Source organism: Dromaius novaehollandiae, chromosome 3, assembly GCF_036370855.1.
Source record: "Dromaius novaehollandiae isolate bDroNov1 chromosome 3, bDroNov1.hap1, whole genome shotgun sequence".
NCBI lineage: Eukaryota > Metazoa > Chordata > Aves > Casuariiformes > Dromaiidae > Dromaius > Dromaius novaehollandiae.
In genome coordinates, this window is record NC_088100.1 from 131,481,682 (window position 1) to 131,505,730 (window position 24,049).

At 39.8% G+C, this 24,049-nt stretch overlaps 2 long non-coding RNA genes across 3 annotated transcripts; both read left to right on the forward strand.

Annotated features, from left to right (window-relative positions):
- The first annotated feature begins 31 nt into the window (after positions 1-31).
- LOC112989372 (uncharacterized) lies at positions 32-2,929 on the forward strand. Of its 2 annotated transcripts, XR_003260792.2 has the most exons (3): positions 34-372; positions 629-759; positions 1,089-2,929. It is a non-coding gene; the product is annotated as an uncharacterized LOC112989372 (long non-coding RNA). The 2 variants fall into 2 exon arrangements; XR_010388706.1 differs by having other exon boundaries at positions 32-759.
- A 276-nt stretch (positions 2,930-3,205) lies between these two features.
- LOC112989373 (uncharacterized) lies at positions 3,206-22,561 on the forward strand. The gene is made up of 3 exons (XR_003260793.2): positions 3,206-17,540; positions 19,426-19,530; positions 20,912-22,561. It is a non-coding gene; the product is annotated as an uncharacterized LOC112989373 (long non-coding RNA).
- The last annotated feature ends 1,488 nt before the right edge of the window (positions 22,562-24,049 follow it).

Genomic DNA, 24,049 nt, shown 5'->3' on the forward strand with positions numbered 1-24,049 from the left:
AAGTCGTCACCGCGCCGCCCCGCCCAATCAGCGCCGCCGCCGCGCCGCCGCCGCCCGCCCCTTCCCTCCCGCCGCGTTGCCATGGCGGCGGCCCGCAGCCCCCGGGGCAGTTGCGCGCGGCCCTGCCGGCCTGTCCCCCGCAGCCCCTCGCCGCCGCCGCGCCTCGGATAGGAGCCCGATAACGCCCCTCTTCTCCTCCCGTCCGGACGGCCCTTCCCCTCCGCGCGGTACCGAGCGGCCCCGCGGGCGCCGCCTCGTCCCGGAATGGCGGCGGGGAGCTCGGGGCTGCGCTCGGCGGTCTCTGCCCTCCCGGAGGGGCGGGTCGGTCTCCTCTGCCCCCCGAGCGCCCGGGCGCGCTGCGCGAGGAGCCAGGTGGGACCGAACTACCTCCGCCTTGAGGAGAGCAGGCCCGGCCCGACCGGGGAGCTGCTGCTGCTGCTCTGCGCGGCCGTCCGCACGCTTTTGTCCTCCTCCCCCATTTATTGCTAGCCAGGCCGCATTTTGCGTAGCTACGTTAAAACCACACAACTGCTAGCTTTACAGAGCTGCCCCTCGCTGGTACTGCGTTACTTCATAGTCAGCCGTTCTCAGACAGTTCTTCCTCCCCCACGTTTACGTTAGCCCACAGGAGCCTGGAAATAGGATGCGCTTCCCCAGCCGTTTCGTCCCGTTCTGCCCGGCAAGCAGTTTGCGTCCTTCCAGGGGCTCCGAAGAGAGAAAAGAGTAAATGGGATCTCCCGGTTTGCCTCTGATGGCCTGGTAGTTAACGTTTTTCTTGTGTTTCCCAAAATTCCAGACTTCCATGAGACTTGAGGAATCAGGGATGTACGCTGATTTTTTACTTCTGTGGCGCTATCTGTGCCAGTCCCATATGGACAACAGCTTTTTTAATTCGGCATAGCAGAAACTACCTAAGCACAATGCTCTTTTGTATATTTCTATGTTCAGGTTGCATATGAATAATGGCTGTTGTGGTGTTTTTTCTCTGCTTTGAATTTTATAGACTAGTGGGAACAATAAGAAATTCTTAAAAAATCAGAATATGCAAAATATTTGACTGTTTCTTTTTTAACTTTAATGATGTCCAGATATTGAGAATGATGAGAAGACATGGCATTATCTAGTAGGATGAGGAAGCTATCCAAACAGACATGGAGTAATCCAGCACAATGCAGCTGTAATGGAAGGACTTCCTGTCATTTTGGAGCAGTAGCAGCCTTACCTGGGTATGAACTGCACTCTGATACGTGTGTGTTTAATGTTCATTTCAAGTATTTTTTAGTGCATGATGTTTTGATGCTGATAAAAGTGAAGGATTTACATTGTTGGTTAAAGCCAGGTACAAAAAGCACTTGCTTTAAAAGCCTACTCTTGGTCCAGAATGTTAGTTAATCTGTATAGCTCAAATCACTCAGCTTGTTCAACCCAGCACAGAGGGCTCAGACATGGAAACTAGCCCCTCTTTACTGCTCTGCGGTTAGACTTGCTGTATAATTCTGGGCAGATCACGTAACCTGCCAACCTGCCTGTGCCTCAGTTTTAGTAAGGTTGGTATGATACCATGCCATACCATAGAAATGCCCGTTAATAAAGAACTTGACTGATCAGTGAATGAGAAATGCTACAGCTTGGATTCTAATCATCTGTTGCTTTGTCAGACAGAAGGCTTCAGTGATGCCTCCTCGTGTAGAATGATGGCAAAATGCAGTCTGTTCTGAGGCAAACTAGGTTTTTAACTTGGGAAGCCTGAAGAAAAGGAAAAAAACCCCAAAATGCATTAGCTAACTTTTCTGCGATTAAATATTCAGTCAGTCCCTATAAATATGCTTTAATTATAAATATGACTTTAATTTGATTATGATAACACAGATCCCCCATAACTTTATTACATGATATCTTTTCTAAGGGGATATTGACTATTAATTAAAGAAAAATCTGTGTTTTAAAGGATTAGTTTAAGAAGTGCTGTCAGAAATTACAGTGTAATTAAAGCCACTCAAGAATCAGTGATATTGAAGTCTGCTGATCACTGCAAAATAAATTGTTAGTTTGCTGCGTCTAGCATAGCATGTAAGATTGCACATCAAAGGGATGCAAGTGCTGTAACGGAAATAGGCCTGTTAAGGGGGAACTTGTGTACTGCACAGTATAGTCATCAAGTCCATCATTGTACTTGCTACCAACTATTGCTGTTCAGTTGTTGGATAGCCTTAAAAGATTTTAAGTGTTTTGTCAAAGGTTACATACAATGCCGGAGAGGAAATACAATGTGGTTTGAACTTAACTGTATTTTAAAGCTTATTTTACTGGTTTAATTGAACTAAGATACTGCTTCATGTTCAAAAGTTAAAAAAAAAAAAAAAGTAGTAGTCTGTATTAAGGAAGGTTGCAGAGCCTGGCAAAAATGTTGTTAATAGCAAGGAGAGAAGTTGTAGTGTGGTCAGTGTTTGTCAGTGCCGTTTGCTAAAGCAGGGTAATGGAGAATGTCCTCTCCATGCCAGTGCATCCGTTCTTGTATCAGTGGAGAACGAGATCTGTTCTCCACGTTGGGGGCATCAAAGAACAGCACAAAACCAGGGAGATTCTGTGATGTGTCAGTATTTGTGAAGTGCTTGAACCATGCTGAAAGTACAATATATTTATTCATGAATCATAGTAGCAGGTTTAGTTAAATTACACCCAGGATACAGGGATTGGTATATCTTTTGTAGGTCAGTCATATAATGCAAAGATATATTGGAGGGGAAGGCTTAAAAATCAGTGAATTTATGGGTAAAAACGTAGGATACCGTGTACATTTGAATTGCCTTCTTTGTATATATCCTGCCTATTCCATTCTGTGTATATTCTAGTTAGTGCAGCCTGCTTAAAAGGTTGTAAAGAAATATGCAAGCATATAAGAAAATAATAAATAAAAATGTTTTCTGTATTTTTGGAATTAACAATTTTATGTATATGCGTCATAATTTAGTTTTTTTGCAGTTAGTTAAAAAATATCCTTTGCACAACATTGTGTAAATGGAAAACTTTGCTCTCGGAAAGTGCTGGAAATCCACTTGCTGTTGTTCTTGAAGTGCTGGAGAGAACGATCCACAGTTTCCTAATAGGAGATGGTGCTGTGACTTTTGCGAGAGAATAAGGCTTCATGATAGAAGATAATAAAAGCATGATGAGTAAGCAGAGTGCTGAAGCTTATCAGGTAAAGTACTACATCTATCCCGTACTGAGAGGAATACATTTTTATGAACTTGCTGATCAAGTGCTCTGTGCTTATCCTGACGTGCAGGTATAGAGAAACCATACGAACAGAGACAGGAATTACTCAGAACAGAAAGGGAAGGATGAGTTATTGGGACAGCTGTCCCAGACGTCTGCTCGGTATAGCAGAGAAAGGAGGGTCTAAGAGGAACAGATGACATCTCTTCCGCATCTGGTCAGCCTTAGAAATGTTCTTAATTCTACCACAAGGCAGCCTGGAGAGTCTGAAAGCACAGCAAATGGTGTGTTTCTAGCCCTGCTCTTACTGCTTCCTGAGCCCTCTCAGTGCAGGTGGGTAGGAGCTGCTCTGTGCTGGCTGGGGAAATTGAGGCCAGTTTCTGTGGTGGTCTGGCAGAGCAAAGGAAAGAAGCTCCCCTTAAGTTTAACAGCACATCTTGCCGTACTATTAATATTAATCATCTTCTTTTCAGGAATTTGTTTTGTTTCCTATTGAGGTATTTTGCCTTTGTCTCAGAATGATTTAATTAACTTTAGCAAAATATGTTTTCTGATTCACAGAAAGAATCCTTTAGAATTGACTAAACACTTGGTATCATTTGTTGGATTTATGAAATAGTGTATATAACAAGTTAGAAATGTTCAGGAATTCTGAATACCTATAAATAGATCTTGGTTTTAAAGGACATATTCACCCCTTCCCCCCAACATAGTATGACCGCCTCATTAACATTAAGGGACTCACACCTTTACCAAATCTTACATAGCTAACTTTCCTGGTTATCAAATGCAAACTCACTCAGGCACGAGAAGCAGTGTAGCTATGGTAGCCTATGTCAGAGAATTTTCCTGCTAACAGAAGACAGCTCATGTGTCTCTGCATTGAATGACGGCGCTCAGCAGGCCAGGATTTCTCTGAAGGACAAAAGGGGCTGGATTCTCCTCCCTGTTTAGCACCACCCGTCTGGGTCATGTGAGTTGAAAACACAGTGGCATGACTGCAAAACATCTTCATGCAGATCACAGATGCAGTGTAGATTACACTAGGATTCTTCAGTGAGGTATTTGGATAAATAATTAAAATATGTTGAGAACAGATTTTTACTGTTGGGGATTTTCCAATAACATTTCTTCACAAGATGGAGAAAACTCTTTTCCTCTTTAGTGTCGTAGAGTTGGAAAGTATGCTCAACTAATTTTGTTTATTTGTTTCCAGATAAACAGAAGAACATAGTGTAAAGGTCACTTTATTTTTCAAATTTGATTCAAACAGGCACCCAGTGTAGCATCACTAGTATATTTGGCATCTGTTATTCAAAATTTTTAAAGCACAGTCACAAACAGTGAAATTATATTATAGAATTCAGACAAGGCAAATCATGATGAATTTTGATCACTGTATGTGTGATGATGCTTTGTCACAAAGGCCTAGATCCCTGCAGGGCATGTACTTCCATTGATTTCACTGGAAGTTAGGGACCCGAACAGTTTATGGATCTATAATAATGCAAAGAAAACCTGCCTTTTCAACTATGTCATCTTATTTGAAGCACTTTAATTTCTGATGACCTTAATTGAAGCCCTGAAATGTGCAAATTAAATGCCTTGGGCGTAAAGACTCACTCACTGAAGGTGTCAGGATGCTCTAGGACTCTATTCTCCATTGCCTGAAATGTTTTGTATTGCTTAGGCATGTGTCGTGGATGTAAACTATTAATAAATCTGAATTCTCCACTTACATCAGTGGTAACATTTTATGCACATTTTGCAGACATATAAATGACAACCAGTGGAAATATAGACTTTCAGGAATCTGATTTGCAGAGGTTTGAAGTTCTTTCCATTCTAGCTGAAGCCAGTGAGACCAGTTTCTGAAAACTGGGTTCTAGATATTAAAGTCTGGCAGGCAAAACTGGGATATCAAAAATTAGATGCCAGCTCTGAAAATGTAATTGTAAGTCCTCTCACAGAGGAAGTCTGAGACAGAGTAAGACTAGAATCTAAATCATCTGATGCCCAGTCCTGTGCATTAAGCACAGTACTGTTTTTTTAATACTTGAAACTTGAATACGGACTTTTTCAAAAATAAATGTAGTTTTCGAAACTCATCCACAGCATATACAAAATAAGAGTTTGACATGATTTGCTGATGGTAGAATTCTGATAGCTGGAGTCTATTTTCACCTCAAATTTTCAAAGACTAAAGAGATTCCAAATCGGTTCACACTTCATTGCTGTGAAGTTCAGCCCCATATGAATAAATGTCACTTTTAACAAATTGCTTTTTTTTTTAACCATTCTTCTTCATTTTTATGCATGTGGCTATTTTCAATTTCAGCTTTTACATAATGCTTTTATGTGAGTATATGCTTGGTCTCTGTAAAAGCATGACTATGAATGCTGTTGTTTAGAAGAAAAATATCATTACATGCTATTGGATTTTAAGAGTATCCCTTATTTTGCTCTCTTTAATAAGAATACTTAGAAAAGCAGAAAAATTCCAGAGGACATGACACCTCAGGTAACAGCAATTTGTGTGTATTATTTGACTAGTCTGTATTAAGTTATAGTAAGGACTGTGTGGTAAAATATGACCTGGATTAAATGAAGTCATTGGTAATCAAGCTAGCTCCCATTTGTGTACATATATATGTGACAATAGGGATATTGAATTTATGATCAGAAGTTATCGTCGGCAAGTGCATTATGATAGGTTGATATATATCAATTATTATGTATTTAACTGCTGTTATGTATAGATTTTATTAAGATGAAATCCTGCAGTGTTTCACAGATATAAGTGATTCAAATTCCAGTATAAATTTGAGGTAAAGGTGATCAGGGAAAATCCTTCCAACCGCAAATGGAGTGAGCCCCTGACAGTGGGACCGTGTGGGACCACCAAATGAGAACATGTAGGCAGCACTGTATGGAGTCTGGCTGCACGTGAGGTTGATGGCAAGGGAGAGTAAATCAAAGTTAGCTTTGAAGTTTGTCTATTACTGTAATTCATTTGAGGAAAAAAGGCATCTATACATACTAGGAACTTGAAAGCAGAGACTTGCAGTCACTAAAGCAAGATGAGGTATGACCATAGATTTAAGGATGCTTTGCGTCATGGAAGTAGGGTGTGGGCGGACGGCCAGGTGCCTAGTAAATAGGTCATGTGCAAGAATACTGGAGAGATTCAGTCCTGGCTTGTATGTTTATTTTTAAGAGAATTATTGTCTGGCAGCGCATGCTATGTTGCTCATAGTTGCCTATTACACCTCACAAATGAAAAAGTATAGTCTTCCTGACACATGCGGTAGGCAAGTAGAGATATTGAGATTCTTGAATACATGATATGGTGGCTGTTAACATGAAAAGGGATTAATTATTTAATTTAGAGAGAGTAATGATTTGGTTTTGAATAAAATGCACAGAAGACAAAATGAGACAAGGCTACTTCTACTGGTTTACGCAGAGCAACCTCCCATTTTAAAAATTATCATGATCTAAAAAAGTAAAATTTTTGTAAAAGTCAGGCGGAGGTTGGGTATGCACAGCAGTGGGAAAACATCCTTTCCTCCTTCTTTAGCACTTTTGGACTTCCTTTCAGTTACAGTGCCCACCATGAAGGAATAACAGAAATCAAGTAAATTGCAGTGTTTATATTTAGACACTTTAACAGATATGAAAATGTGGGGATCTAAAATATGCAGATATATCGATTTGATTTGCACTGCCGTTCTATCATTTTGTTTCAAGTTGGACAACAGATGTAGCGCACTAAGGAAGTTTTTCTGTAGTAGTTTCAAGTATTCTCTTGCTACACTAGTCAGATACTTTTGTATGATGATTTTTATGCTTCCTTAGAAGGAGGAAATTGAGCTCTCAAATTAGATAATAACACAATAGTGTGTGTTTACTTTGATTCGAGTAGCCAGCCTCATAAAATGAAAGTCTCACATGTGAATAAAAGGTTGCAAGGCTGCAGCCTAATAGATTATATGCAAAGAACTGTCAGACGTCTGAAGTGAGCAAAGCATAAGGCTGTCCTCTAATTTCTTAATTTTGGGAGTTTTGATACCACTTGTACTTAAAGTTAGTATTAATCATAGGGAAAAAATGCAACCTTTCTCCCTTTAATCTTTCTCCGATTAATCAACATTTATAAATACAGTAACACGTTTCAGATGTTACTAATGTATTTTTATCTGGGGATTGCTTAACACGCATAATAAAATAGGTCTGTCTGCTGAAACACAGCATAGTGGAATGCGGCATAGTGCTGCTTGAAAAATTAATCATCTCTTTTTTGGATTTTCATTAGGTGTAAGTGCTTTAGATAGCCATGGAAACACAGCTGTTGGTAAGATGGATCAAACATATTGCACAGTTGATCTACATCCTATCTTCTTACTTCTTGTGGCTAGTGTAAATATTTGTGTCTAACTATTTTTGAAGAAACATCCTTTCTATGTGCAATTGACTTTACAAGCAAAGGGAGTATATTAGGTGAAGCACTCTAATGAGATTGCTGATTAGCCAGTGAATGACCAGGGGTTTAGGACAGGAGGTGGCAGCCTTGAGTAGCAACTCTCTGCTCTTATTAAGCGCAGCTCCTGGTTGAAATAGGAGCTAGGCACAGATAACTCAGTATCTGAGCCCTTGTTCTTAAACACTGAAATGACCAGCAGCTTAGTTATTAAAGGTGGCAGCAGCTTGCTTTGTCCTTTTCGGCTGACACTTAGCAAAATGTAACAGAATTGTTTCACAGTTGCAATGTGGGGCTATGTGAGTTTTCTTAGATTTTGAAATATTTATACTAGTATCTGTAGAGGGAAAGACTGCAGCATAATGGAGAGGCAGAATTTACTCTGTCCCATTCTCTTCTGGGTTTGTTTCTTCTTACAAGGGAAAATCAAGTTGCAAACAAGAATAATCTCCAATAAAATACTGTACTGTTTTATTTTAATATGTATATCAACTTCTGGAAGGGCAGATGATTATCCATTGCCTGGCTATGGTCTATATGCAGATTATAAGGTACTTGTATCTCCCTAATGAACTACCACAAAGTAAAGGCAAGAGAACCTACCATTGTTAAAAATGTCACTGGCTGAAATTTTCTAATCGACACAACAGTGCAGAACCTTGCACTTACCCTGCCTCAGCAGAGAGGGGAACTTGATGACATCATTGGTTTTTCCCTATGAAAATGCTTAGTTGGAAAAGGACAAAAAAAGATTAAATGAATCACAGTAGTTACATGCAACATCCCACTTTTAATCTTTTTGAATGATGATCAAAATGTAGCCAGGGGAGTTCTCTAGCATTGCTTATTTCCAGTGGGTATTCACTGCAGAAATGTTGCTTTTAACTTGTTTTTATAAATTTTGTATATTTGTTGATTGATTTTCCCTAGAGCCTCAGATCTTAAAAATATGTCTTTTGGTCCAAATTTCAACTTAAAAATTTTTCATTTTGTTTCTAGCCCTTGTGGTTGTGGGAAAAATTTTTGTAACACAATTTTGAATGTGACATAAAGGCTCAGAAGCTGGCGTGGGGAGGAAGGACCAAGTCAGTTTTTTGGGGGGCACGGTGTTTAAGTTGCATTAATTTTTATTTCCTTTGTTATTTTTTTGAGGGGCCTAAGAATAGGCATTTACAATACTGTCTTTCGTACAAATTGTTAATATGTGAATCCTGTCATGGATTATTCAGGCTCTGTAGCCCAGCTGAAAGGGTTAATTGTGGCCAAGAAAGTATGAGCAGTACTGATGCATGTGAAAAGCCTTGCTTTAAAAGTTTACAAAGCAGCAAATCCTTTGAATAGAATCAGTTGCAGCTCTGCTTTACTCAGAAAATATACATGTGTGTAGACTACGTGAGTAAGCCTCAATCCATAACAGAACTAATTTCCCATGTTTTTTGTCTGAGCCTGTAGACATAAAATATTGCCTTTTTCTTTCCCCCTGTGGCTGGAATCCTTTAGTTAAACTGTGCATGCACAAATCTGCCTGCTCCACGTAGACACAATAGTCTACATGGATGGATCTGAATGCAAGATCAAGCTATGTGTAATACTCAAGTCCTGTTAGCAGACATTGTCATGAAAACTGTTGTTTAGTCTTTTCATTAAACAAATATGTGTTAAGTTTGCATAAGCAGTCGCCCAGCCATGGCTTCCATACAGTCCTTTAATAACTAACAGGGTGTGGTGATTAAATTTCCTCAGAGGCTTTTCTCCCATCTGACTACCAAAGAGTAATTTATTCCTCAGTTAAGATCATCACTTGCTTGCTTTGTTTATTCACCTCCTTCATCTGTAGGAGATAAGTCAGTGAATTAATAGCTGTCTTTTTAGTGCATAAAGAGTGGTTCCTTGAGCCTGATTCCCTAAAGAAATAAGGCTTATGTGATCATACTCTGTCTATCCCAACATCCAGTGCTAATAATGTGGAACCCCCTTGACCATTTCATTTAAACACAGCAGAGAGACACAGGATTCCAGCCTTCCAGCTTCCTGTCAGTTTTATGAAAATGGGTTGCTGGGAGGGGGAGAGAGATCCTAGTACTGCCTTCTGCTGAGGGAGAATTTGCTGTGTGAACTCATTTCTTACCAGACAACTGAAAATTCATTCAAGCTCCCCTCTGAGGCACAAAACGCCAAGAGGCCAGCCTTCACTGGTTGCGTTGCCGCAACTTACTCGTGTGGAAATAACTCTAACTTGGGTGGGCAACACTAGCTGAAACATGGCACAGGTAGGTCTTACGTGTCCTTTGGCTTAATGGAAATTCTGCAGTGAGATGATAGCTATCACAATGTAAAAACATGCTTTTTCTTTGTACTGAATATGGGGCCATGCTGTGCCTCTCATATGTAGATGTGGCACTGGGATACGGTTGTCGTGAGGGTATTTCAGGTAACTCAGTCTTTAAACATTCCTTTATCATTCTGAAGGCAAGGAATGTGATGTTCTTGATGCTGAAAAGGGATTAAGCACACACAATTTCAGAGCTCCTGCATAGAAAGTGGCATTTGTTCATTTAGAACATACATGCTAAGTTTCAGTTACCAATATAAAGCAATTTTAGATTTATTTGGGGTCAAGATGAGCACCTGTTTATGTGTGTGTGTTTGTTTTTTAAGTAAGACCACTGAAACTGTGAAACAATATGCAAAACTTGCCTCTTATACCTCCTCAGTACTGGTAAGCACTCTTAGCTGAAAGACTGAATCTAACCACTGTTCTGTATATAAGTTTAAACTAACCTTTTAATTTTCACTCATTCAAAGTCATGTTTCTGGGACTAGAGAATGAGACAAAAATATTTGCTCTGTGAAAAAGTGCAATAATCCTGGGCCTTGTAATGTGTGTAATGCTGAAGAAATAGGGTTTCCTCTTTTAGCTAGGTGGTTTTGGAGTCTGAAAGACTCAATTTCTTTCATTTCTTGATTTTCTTAGGATAACAGTAGTTGCAGTCTTACCAAATTTGGAACACGGGCAGAAGTTTTATTGCAGATCCAGATGCGTAGAGGAAAGAGATTTCCCATCCACAGCTACGTGGGTCCTTCTGGTATCTACCTACTGACCTGTCAGCGCAGCAGGTTTTGCGAATTCTCCCTAATTCACGTTAAGCAAAATTAGCCAGATTATTTTAAGAAGTTTAAAATCCTGATCTGAGATACGCCAGCTGACTTTGCCTCACCTGATTTAGCACTGCTCCCATAAACTCTTCTGTTAGCACATCTGAGGAGTGGTGAGGAACTTCTGGCATCGTTAATCCTCTCCACTGGCACTGCCAGATTTAGAGGAAGACATCTGTATGCGACACGAAAGCTTGCTGATAATGCACAAGCATATGGCAGCAGCAGGCAAGACTTCTGCCTCCACAAAAAAGGCCTGAATATCCCAGCTCAATAAACAGAAAAAAAAAAAAGAGAGATCATTACACTTCTACAACTTACACCAGTGAACCATCTAAACTTACACTGAGGAAAGTTCCAGGTAGATGAAAAAAGTGTATTTGAAGAAGTATTTAAGAGTTTGGGGCATGAAGATCTATTCTGAGGGTGGAAAAAAGTCCTCATTAAATATATATGACAGTTTTTAAGAGGAATGGGCAGTTCGAGTATAAGGGATAACCTCAGGCTGTGAATGGCAGGAGCAGATGTTTAGGAAATGCTAGTTCTTTGAATGGTAGAAAAATCTAAGAGAAGTGACCAAGTTGGTCCATGAGCAGTGGAATCACAAGCCTGGTTTCCAATGGATTTGTGTCTCATAGTGGATTCTTTCATGGCTAGTCAGGGACAAGCTCTGATCTAAGTTTTTCCCCTGGTCTTTGTGTCTGTCCTAGATGGATTGTCTCATGTCTGATAAGAACAGGGCTTTTGCTACCTCCTTTCCCGTGGCTGGACACACCATTTGGATCTCTCCTTCCTCGCTGTGCACTAAACTTTTAACAACTGTACTTCTTGAAACCTCTGTTTCTCTTTCAAATTTAGTTGAAAACAGGCACTGGGTTCAGAAGCTATTTGAGGAAGAAATGAAGACAGTGGAATAGGCACTCATACACAAAATATGATGACAGGTCTTTTTCTCTTAGGAAATCGGAACAGTTAGAGAAGGCACTTCCCCCAAGCATGGTGATTACCCGCACCGACAAGGTCATCTCAAATTTGACTTGTTCTTGTTGGCACAGAAAGGGTGAACAGAAGCAGCACTGCAGTGCGCTTTCACTTTGTGGCCCCTGAAGCTGTTTTGTAGAGAGCTGGGGTACTAGTCTACAACGCTGTACTTTTGTGAGGGATTTGTTAGGGTTTTTTTGAACTTTGTTATTTATTAGGTGAAAATATGTACAGTTAGAATTCCAGATGTTGGTCTAAACCTATATATAATTACATTTTTTTAACTTTTTGGTTGTTGTTACTGATATAATTCATTTTGCTTAACCTGTTAGTCATTCCAAGGTAATATATACTCATTTTTCTGGGTGGGAGCTACAGCTGGTATGTATGGGAAAACAAAATCCAGTAACTGATGCATAAAACAATCTATCTAAGCATGTACCTAGATCAATTTTAATAGGTACCCTTTGTGAACCATAACAATTTTCTGTAGTTTTTATCAACGTTTTTATCACATCTTCCTCCAATTAGGCCAGAGCTCTATTGTTTTGCTAATGCTTTGGCTGACTTGAAAAATAACCCTTCTTTGACTGTTTGAGAACCAGTAGCTGAAGCATGGAGTAGTGGCAGGCTACTCTTTTGTCCCAGGAAAGGAAAAAATGCTTAAATGGAAAATGAGAGACTATCAGAAGAGCTGTTCAGAATAAACAGCTGCATGTTTTTCCTCTCTGTCTCAGAAAAATTTGTTTAGCTCCAAGGATGGTTTTGAATATGCTAGTTCATATTTGCTAACATGAGCAAAAAATTTAATGTATACAAAGGAATGTGTACTGTGAATTGGCCTTTGTAAGATAAAATGTAGGCTTCACGTAGATCATGTCATTGTATGTAAAAAGATACATATGTCTTGCCTGCACAAAACAAAAAGGCTGTATCTATATACTTATCTAATTACCAAAGTTTTCTCCACCAAACGCAAAATATCTTCAGGACAGGAGAATCTGTGTAGGTAGGTACAATAAAATTACTTCTTTGCCTCTATGAAATTCTCTGTAAGAATGTACAAGCCACTAGAGCCTGTAACATAATAGCGATTTCAGCTAAATGAACTCTAAAATCATGCTTCTAGAAAGGTAGTAATGCCTGTATAAAAACCGTATGTAGACGAGAACCTAGTATGTCTACTAATGCAGTCTACCACCACAGCTGTTATCCAAGGATAAGGTCTTATTAAATCTGAGGAAGTTAGGTCCTGTTCACCTTTTTTATATCATTGCTTTTATTGCTCTGGGAGATAGTAGACTTCTGTGTTCAGTTCCTGCTTGCCAGCAGTCACCTTGCAGAGTGTCAGTCCTACTTCAAACGGTTGCAGTTTATAATATTGAACGATACTGACGTAGCTAGGTTAGGACTCCCCTCTTTAAGGAAATCAGGGTGGTGTCAAACCTGCCAAATGACTCTTTCACAACACTGATACAGGTTGCGTGACTGGAGTATTCAACTGATTCCTGCCAGAGCAGTGCTCTCACTGTCGTAAACTTGCACAGGCTCAGGTAGTTTGACCATTCAGATCTGTGCTTACATGAGCTTAGCTAACATCAGAATCAGCTCCAGGACAAGAAAAGTTGTGGTGTTCTTTAGGCTCTTGGACCATTTTCCTGCATCTAACATGATGTCTGTCAGCAAGTTAGAACTGAGTCTTGCGTATCATCTATGAGTTTGTTGGGTGTGTGCAGTAAATAGGAGTCGTCTTCAAAGGAACTGCTTTTGGTTACAGACTGTCAATGGCAAATCCTTACATTTGACCTTAGAAGCATTTAAAAGAAAGATACCTATTCTCCTTTGTTTCTTGACAATGTATGAAAAAGGCCTGACCGGATGATTGTTAAGTGTGCGTAGAAAGTGTTGGCCTCTACTTCTGCTTCTCCTATACAAAAATATTCAGAAAACATCTATGGCTGCCTGGCACAACAGAGCTGAAAAGGGTGGAATTACTGAATCTTAAAAAAAAAAAAAAAAAATCATTATTCCCAAATGCTAACCACTAATGAGATTATTCCACATTATTCCTTACTCGAAAACTCAACTGTTATGTTTTGATGTTTTAATTCCACTAGTGTATAATATTCTTTTAGTAAGGACCTGGATTTCTTATATATAAAAGCAAACACGAGAAGACAAGGGAATATAATTTGAAGCTGCCTTTAGATACTCTGAAGGATAAGTGCCCTCTTTTTGTTTCTATTAACACTTTATGTACCAGGTGGATCTAGATGAGCAGAGCTTGGGGTGCTGTCTGTGCTTAGCCTAGTGAGTGAACAGAGTGGCCGTCATTATGATTTGTGAGTGGAAAAAGATTTTCTGTGTGGCCTTGGCAACAGACATATGCATTCATGTTTGAAGGAGAGAGATATGATTATGGAAGCTGGAGACTGGAAGAGTGTTTCTGCTGTGTTTACCCTAACCTTATAGTCTTCCCTTGGCACTAAGTCTTAGAAAGGTCGTCTGGGTCACAGAAAGCCATATAGTGTGTGACCCTGGCACCCCAGAGCATGGACCATATCCATAGCAGTCCTAGTTGTCCTCTTAGCATGCTCAGTGTAAGTCACAGCATCTCAGATCATGTTTGAGAGGAACACTCAGTGTTCCTCTAAGAAATAAGCTTTACACAACGACAGCAAGCCAAGCAGGGGATAGCCAGCTCAGTATGCCTTGAATATCACCACAGGGTGCTTTGTAGTGGCAAAGCGGTATCTAGCAAATCTTATTTCTGAGTGCCTTGTCCCTGTGACCTTTTCAACCTCATAACAAAATATACAGTGAGGGATGGGATACTGAGCTAGGTGGGCCTTTGGTCTGACCCACTATACTGCTGTTACGTGGATGCAGCAGTTGTTTTGGGTAAGTCTGTTCTGTGTTGATGTAGACCTCAGCTGGTTATTATGAAGGAAGAAGAGAACAAACAGAAGGGTTTATTTATTACCCTATATATTCAAAATACAGTCGGATCAGTGTAGGAATAAGGTTGGTGGAAAAAAAAGCAATGCATCTTTCAAAAATACTTAAGCATATTGTCAGCTTAAAAAATAAAATTTTGTTAATGTTAATCACTGATTTCATTAGTGAATATCTAAGAAAAACTGGAAGTTACAGTTCAAGAACAGGATGATTTTTCATTTTATTTCTTTTCTTTCCTCCACCCCATATATTTTCTCCTTGAATTTGGCAATGCCTTGTGTGCCTTGTGTCACTCTCTGGTCTCATGCTTGAAATACGACTTCATCATTCTGGACCAATTTATGGTGAAAATTTAGCAGCATTTTTGCTACATATGGGGATATTAACAAAGCTTAACAGAAAGCACATAGTTTAACTTCTAGAACCCAGGCTAAAATGAACAGACCAAACTATTGAGACAGTAGAGTCCTATGATGGTATTGTACACAGCTACGTGCTTCTTTCTGGAGAACTCAGAAGTAATTGACAAAGTAAAACGAATGACACTCTAAATTTCAACCATCTTGTCTTGCAAATGGTCAGTATTCAACAAAGAGAAATAGGCACTCCAGAAAATGATTCATTCCATAATACCCATTTCAGGATAGAGGAAATAAAGCCTCAGAAGGAGGAAGGGTTGCTGTCTCTTATATGCAGCTATCATTGCAGTGTTTTTAAATAAATTCTAGTCTAAGAATCCAACTTACTTTTCTCACTGAAAACAAATGAAAATATAGTCAGTATTTGCAAATGCAAAGTTCTGCAGAAATGGAAGTCATTCTACCATATTTCAGCCTGCTCCACAGAGAGGCAGAGAAGATTTCTTTTAACCTGTTTTTAATCTACCCACTAAGAGCAAAGTGCTGATGTGGCTCTGTGTTTCTTGGAAATCTTCTTCCCCTTGCTATTTCCTGTTGTCTTCTCAAGCCTGTGTATTTCAGATGTGAATGGGGACCTATACAAAATCTCTTCTTGTTTGTAGTGGTATAACATGAAGCCTTAGACAGGTGTAGGTGTAGATGGGTGTTACTTCCCAGGCTAAGGGAATGGAAAGTTGAAAGCACAGCAGAAAGTCTTCTCATTTTTGTTCTGAGGATTCGGCCCCGGCTGCATACACCCTGTGGTTAACATCCATAGCCAGACGCTGACTTTGCTTGACAGGTTCATCAGAGGCCGCATCCTAAATCTCCTTCTCTAAAAACACCTTCAGCACTTTGCATGACTTGCTGGTATCATCCTGAGATGCACTTTACACCAGTCCACGGTGAGACAGCGCGTGCTGGGTTTCGCGGTGTTGGCGGGGACGCTTGGCACCTCTGTTCACACACCTCTGTGCTGCAGTCTGACGTTGAGAAGCTGTCTGCAGGCCAGACGGTGCTGCAGGAGAAGCAGACACTTGTGAACAGAATTTGTGGCTGCATTAAGGGATGATTAAATTAAAGACAAGGCACTGCCAGTGTGTGCATCTGAATGATTGTGGTGCTTCAGCGTATGCTAGTGTTTGTTCACCTATCTGAGTTTATGGAATTTTGTTTGCCTGTGTTTGGAGGGGGGAATATATTGCTGCAGTGATTTGACACCTCACCTAAGCGGCCTTATTTCAAAGCTTTTCAGATGCCAAATGGAATGAAGTGCTTTCCGAATCTGTAATTGACCTGGCAGGAACTGAATGATTGTCCTTAAAACCATTTGTGCTTTCTGTTTGGTGACCTTGGCAGATCAGTGACTGGGAAAGTTGTTCACATGCCATCTGCACCTGCTAGCTTTGCCATGCAGCAATAGGTCACTTCCTTTCCAAACATGACTTGCTTCTGATACCAGTGGGAAATTGGCAGCTCTTATATGAAAGCAATACATTCCAGTTTCCTCTTTTGGCTTTTCGCTGAGATAGGAAAGGAATTGTTGTTGTTATGGTCCCAGTGCCCTGTGTCAGAGCTCTCTTCCCTGCTGCATAACTGCTTTTTCAGTCATTGAAAACCAGTTTGTCTGTAGTATATGGCATCATATCTTGTAATGTTTATTATATTATGTTATATTGCCCTGAGATCTTTTTTTCCAGTATCATGGGCTTAATTCTAAACAAAGCTGCACAACCAACAGTGAAAATATTTCCCTTTTCTGTTGCCTCAGGGCTTGTGTTTCTTCCTCATTTCTCTGAAGGAAGAGAGCATAAAGTTGCTATCTAGACCTCTGTGGTAGGGGTTAAAAATCAACATAGTGGGATTTAAATGTACTTTTCTGTCTATTTCACTGTCAAATGAAAAAGATGAGCTGAAGGGGAGCTCATTGTTCTTCCAGTTCTCTTCTCCAGAGATGGTGGAAAGCTGTCACACCTTCTTCTTTATAAGGGGTCCGTAAGTCAGCAGGTCAGGAATCCCTGGAATTGAGCAGCACACAGCCGGTTGCCTCATCTCCTGTGCCTGAAGCATCAGCTTTGCAGAGAACTGCAAAGGAGCTATGTTGCTGACTGAAGGGGAGAAGAGATGACAAGTTTTGTTTCGCTTCTTAACAGCATGAAACAGCTGCATTGGCTTTACAAGTGATTCAAAGCTGTCGCCCTCCATGAAAGCTAGGGTGAATTGTTTATTGTATACAATGTGTGTTTTTACAATGTGCACTGTCATCTTCTTCCAGTCAGCTACTGGAGATCAAGGTAGGAAGGATCATGTGTTTCTGTCCGTGCTTTCATGTGGACTTGCTAGTGAAACAGGTAATCCTATTTGTCTTAAAATCAAGGTAAATATCTCTATGTTCTGTCCATCTGTTCCAGACACCGACAGCATGCTCATCACCATGGTATTGGAACAGTCTGGTACACAAATAGCAATCAGCTGTTATTAGCATAATACTATTACTTGGTCCATAAAGCTAATATTGGCAGAGATACTAGCCATCACACACTGTGAGCTAGTTTCTCAGATGTACTTTGTTCTACCAGAATATGGTAATATTCTGTGTAAAAATCAGTAAAAGGAAGCATTTTTTTATTATTTTATGTATGCAGCATAAATTGCCAGCATAGTGTGAATCAAAAATTTCTCTTACATGCAGTAATTAACAATCCATTGGCATCATGTTGTATATCAGCATTTTGTAGAAAAAAGGTGTTTTTTTTTTTACACGTATTAAATCAAATCAAACCACTGAAAGTTCTTCTTTTCACTCCTCTCCCCCCAGTCATCAATACAGATTGATAGACGAGTGGCTGTATACATGCAGTAGGCCATTTATCTCAGACCTGAACCAGATGAGTTAAGGTTTATTTAGCATGAGCTCTCATTGTTCAGTGATGGAAAGGCAGCAGGTAACTGCAGCCCCTCCAGGGAACTGAGAGTAAGTCGAACTCTTTCTGCACACGCTCCAGAGCAGTAGCTTCAATACCTTCTGAAGAGTGCAACTTGCTCTCTGCTTTTCTGGCCTGTGGAAGGAACATGATCATTTCACACCAACATTTTTCAGGATCTAACTTCCAAGGGAAGCAGCTTGCAGTCCCCCCAAAGATCCTGACTAGCCCTGTAAAATTTGGAGGTTCCCTGCCTATCCTTATTCCCCACTTCACACATCTCGTTTATACTTGCTCAAAAGTCCAACTTCAAATGTCTCCTTTTCATTTGACCACTTTTCTTATGATATGCTGTAAAGATTTGCTTCAGAGTTGAACAGCCACAGTTTTTTAATCTCTACTATTTAAATTGCTAATTTGCGCAGATCTAGCTAAACAGATAGCCCATATATATACCATTTTCCTTACCCTTTCTTAAGCAGAATAAATTCCTGGGGGACCTATTTTGCAAGCTTCTTTACTGAGACTTCTATACAGAAATAAGATGGAGCCTTTTCAGATGCCAGTGTCAAAGCTGTGGTATTATCAGTAGGAAACAAAAGTGAAACAGAACCATTATAGTTCCTGGGTTTTGTATACAAGAACTTTTGCTTGCTTTAGATGGCAAATTCCTGCTAAACTAACATTTCTGTAAGCAATTACAGTGTCTATACCAGTGCTGCTATAATGAAAGGGAATGTCCTTATCTGAACTGGTTGTGATTGTGTCGATAGATATGAATAGATTGTGTCAGTCACAATCTGACACATCTGAAAGAATACTCTTTCACTGAACATGAAAGATAATGGTCATAATATTGGTTCAGTCTCCATTTTCATACCAACAACACCCTTTCCTTAAAAAAAACTTAGCTAAAATAATTAAGCTTATAAAACAGACTAACTAAAAATCCAAATGAATTGTGAAGAACACTGTTGACAAATGGGCTTTATAAGGGTGGAGCCTAACTGAAATGGATGGAGAGGCCAGTAGGAATCTCATTATAAATGGAAAGGATCATTCCAAACAGTTAAACACTGCCTTGAACACCTAGCTTTTGGCTTGACTGTGGGAAGGAGTCTAAAGTACTGGGTGATTTTTCATACGTGTCTAGATACAGTGATGGGCAAAGTGCAGCATATTTACCCTGTCATTCCCTTTTATCAGTGTTAGTTATTAAGCAAGTAGTGGAAATCAAAATCAACCTTGATATAAACATTCTGTAGACATTTCTCATTAGGTAAACTACATGTATTCCATATATTTGTTTCAGGGTCTGTCTCCCATGGATGCATGCCAGACTGTCCTTTGGGATATAGTCCAACGAGTAGGAAAAGAAAATATGTTTAAACTTGGCATAATTGCAATGAATATAAAGGTATAGCTGGAACTTTCTTGGAACACTCTCTTCTGTCTTGCTATCGTAGGGCAGTATCTTGTTTCTCTGCTGTCAATTGCTTTGGAGCAATGTTACTGAGAAAAATGAGTCACTTCTGCCTCAGTTCAGTGAATTTCTCTGGATTGAAAGAGAAAACTGTAACTGAACTACAACCAGGTCTGCAGTTCATTTTATATAGCTCTTTTTATCATTTACAGTGACTGCCCACCAAGAGGAAAGGAAGCAGCATCACTTTCAGTTTTTATAAGAAGGATTTCTAACAGGTTTTGTCATATCCATGAATAGAAAGCACTTACAGAGGTCTTTACCTTTCTCTGCCCCCCTAATTGCAATGTACATTCCAATGTACATTCCATTCCTTGCCCTCTTAATTTTGGGCAGGCCGCAATAATCTTGTAGCTTTATGACATGGAGCATAAAATGTAACCACTCTAATAGGGTGGAACAATAGTTTGCATGATTTTGGGTGACTACACAAGGTAGGAGTTGGGAGAGAGCTATGTTCTCAGTTTTGTAGGACTGGGACCCTCTTAAAACAGCTGTTCTGTCTGATTGGGGGAATCAGTCCATTTAACAACTGTTAAACTATACCTGGACATACACTAGAAAAGATCAGGTGGGATATTTTGAATTAATGGGGGAGGCTGGGGTCTCTGATAATGTTAATTAGGTGTTGAGGAAGTAGTCTATTGCTGTTTCTGTACTAAAGTATTAGAACCAAAAGCAACGAAAAATCATCTTGGAGGAAGCTGTCACCCTTGTTCCCATGTTTGTTATATCTCTTCTGTGAGGATCTCCAGTGGATACCAAATAGCAAAGTGAATGTAGTTGTCCTGATTATTTTTTCCCTCAACTGCTATCTCACATAATAAGCCTTTATGGCTTTCTGCCCCATCCCACTTAGAGCGCTCTTGATTTAGATGTGGTATTAGTGTGTTTTTTGAACCGTGTATTTTAGGGGATTGTATATTTGGGCATAAAACCTCAGCTGTGGAATGAATGTTACATGCAGCAGTATTGTGTTGGATAACAGCTGAATCTGGACAGTTGATCTAGTGTTTTCAAAATGTGACCTTTTTCCACAGTACAAAAGGATTCTCATTAGTTAAGAACATAGGCAACACATGCAGTGTGTAGGGATTGATTGCATTTAACTGTGATTTACTTGATCTTTAAATAGCTTCTTTTTCTTAAGATAACAGGAGCAAATAATTTCAGTATGCTATGTTGAATAACATTCTTTCTAATTATTTTTCATCACAGTAGCCAAAAGAATGTAAATAGTCTTCTAATTTCTTAGTGATGAATTTATAGCTCCTGAAATTATATATCTGTTCTTTCTCCTTTTGTTTGCTTTTAGGGAGAAACTAGAGCTGCATCGCTGATGCCATTTCCGTACTGTGTTTGCTCTCAGGAAAGGGAATCCATTGATGAATTAGTGCAACAAGCCCACCGGCCGTGAAAGAATACTCCTTACAAAAAATCCACGGGTGACTTCTAGGCCAGATAGGTCATTCCTCACCCTCAGTGGTAAGCAGTGCAAGCAGTCTTTGAGGTCTGGGGAAAACTGCTTGGTATACCTGGAAATCAGTCTAATTATTTAGGCATCTAAATACAGAATTTTGAATTTAACACTATGCATCTTATAAACAAACAAAAAAGAAAAATTAATTTCAGCTGAAGCTATTTTAGTCTTGAATCATGCTTTTCTACCACATTTCAGTAATGTGTGCCATGCATCTCATTACCTTTGCTTTTCTGGGCTTTTTCTTTTAAATTTTTCAGTCATCGTACAGTGTTATTTAGATCTAACTCAGCACCCTTTCATCATGCTGAGTGGTTCCAGTGAATAATGGTTGTAGGACTGGCCTGCTAGTAATTCAGGGTTGCTGTCTTTTATCTTGAAAATGAAATACCTCTACTGGTATTTGTCAGTGCAGGTCAGTGCAGACACAGTGCAATCCTTTTTAAAAAAAGTTCAGCCAGTCATTAATACTTTGCATTGTAGGAGACAATTTCCACATTTAACTGAATCTTGAGTTTAATATCTTAATTTCAGCTATGTACAATCCAGATAAAGGATTCATGTCTGTACTCATTTTGTACACACTCTTGATACAGCGTTTGAAAGTCAGATGAGCCTTCAAAATTTGCAAGTGATGATCTGTATAAGGTAAAATGTATTGCCTATTTGTTGATGCCTGTAAGCATACCTATTTCACTAAAGCAGAAGCTACATTCATTATCCTGTATGGACTAAATGCTGATGTGCTTCCTTCTCACATTGTTTTTGCTACTGTGGTAGAGTTTTACCACTTGAATTCACTGACTAATGTTCTTGACTTTTAGGCAGGGTGAAACCTTTATTAATTTTAATTTTTCAAAATCTGTTACCCACTAATCACATAAGTATACCAACAGTTGTAAATTCTTTGCAATATTTCACAGTTCAAAAACATTTTTATTTTCTTCTGCAAAGATTTTATTAAACTGACCTGTACCATCCTCCTCACAGGACCGTAGTGGTGTACCCTAGTATCCATGATACAAATTAGGAGATTTGGTCTGAAATAATAGAGATAATATGTAATCCTGAACTGACATCTGAAGGACTGGTTACAGGTCTGTAAGTCAGCCTCAGTTAGTATAGTCAGTCCTGTGTTAGGGTCAAGAGTAAGACATTTTACTCTTTTAACAAATTATCCAAAGCCTGAGCTTTTTTTTCAGCTTTTGTTACATTTCAGGATTCATGCTGAATAACAATAATAAAAGATGAATCCTATCTGTTTTTCTCTTGATTGTTAGTCTAATGTAGTGTATGACTTTACTCAAGGTTTAGTCTGCCAGCCAAGGAAGGCATGCAGTTATCAGCGTTACTGATAGGATACACCAACTATGTAAGCTTATTTTCAAATCTTTCCAAATCCCATACTACTTACTGAAGTAAAACTCTTGAGGTGAAGTGCACCTGTTTACAGAGAAGTACAGAATAAAAAGAAGGTATCACTGAGAGCTCTCAGTAGACTAAGCAGCCTTGTTGACTGATTCTTTGTCTGCCAGTTGCTCTCTGTTCTGTTGCCGCTTTTGGGCATGAAATAGAGCGGAGGAAACTGAGGAGAGAGTATGAACAAGAAGAACAGGGAGTTGTAAGAAAGATTTTTGTTTTCAAAGGGCTGTGGAGGCCCAAGCACTGAAAAGATGAATGTGCTGTGTTTTGGGGGTCTAGCCAGTGCTGCGTCTTTGAGTTGTAACAGTGTTTCTTAAACTATTTGCCAAACTATTGACTTGGCAGGAGTCGAGATTAATCCTGTGTGGTGAGAGGAAAATGCCAGTGAGGTCTGGCAAAAGTTACTTGTCCTTTCCTCATGAAGATATGCCTGGGCAGTGTGGGAAGTGGCTCCTCCTTTCTCCCTGTATTTGTAGCCACTGTGAAGACAGATACTTCCAGAAGACAGCCTGATACGCGATTGCAGACTCCAGTGTCATTGCAGAGGTCATATGCGCTCTCCTGACATGGCAGCTAAGTTGTACCTGCATTGCAAGCGGCTTCACAAGCCTGCTGATCAATGCCCTAAACCGTTAGGTGTGGCTTACAGGGGATGAATAGAGGAAGAACAAAATGCTACAGGGCAAGAAAGAGGAAAAAGAAAAAAAGAACTGTGAGAAAGAAATTCAAAATGTAGATCATGAAGGGTGTAAAATGGTGTCAATGTTGTCAGGCCATGCAGCAAGGTGTGGAGGGGCATTCTGCCGTTGAATCATGTGTTGCAGACCCCCCTCGGTGTGCAACACACAGAGGAAGTATAGGAGATGCTGTGCAAGGCAGGTGTCTGAAAAGAATGAGTGAACAGAGAAAACGAGGAGAAAGGCTTTGAGGAAGGAAGAGGTCAGAAAAGAGAATAATGGTGCAAGAGCTGATATTGAAGAAGAAGGATGAGACAGTACAAGGAAAGATGCAAGAAAGTATAGCCACTGATTTGATTTGTTGTTTTATATGAGAAATGCATCTTTTTGCCCACTTCTGGAAGCCATACACATATATGAGAAAATAGCAGTTTTTCAGCTTACCAGGGAAGAACTCTCCTCTAGAATCCTGGAATCAACACCCTCAAAACCCAGCAAAACAACCTACAATATTAAATCAACATCAACGTTAAATAACATCCTGTGCCACGTACAGAGATGCCAGCCCAGTTGGATGGATACATGCCAGAGCATTTAGATGATAAACCGGTGTGATGATCGAACTCTTGAGCAAATAGATACCTAGACAGAGAGCTGGTAGCGACCAAATTCCATGGCGCGCTATCCTGCTGATCTCAGCTGGGTTGCAAAATGCATGAGTCAGTATCTGTTGGGAGTACTATGATCCCCACTTAAGCAAACCAGTGCGTTCTTACTTCCTGATGTTTCTGGGCCCTTTTGAAGGGTGCTTTCTGTTAGTACTCTGCCCGAGTGCTTATGTGGCACTCTACCAAGGCCTGCATCAGTAAGGAAG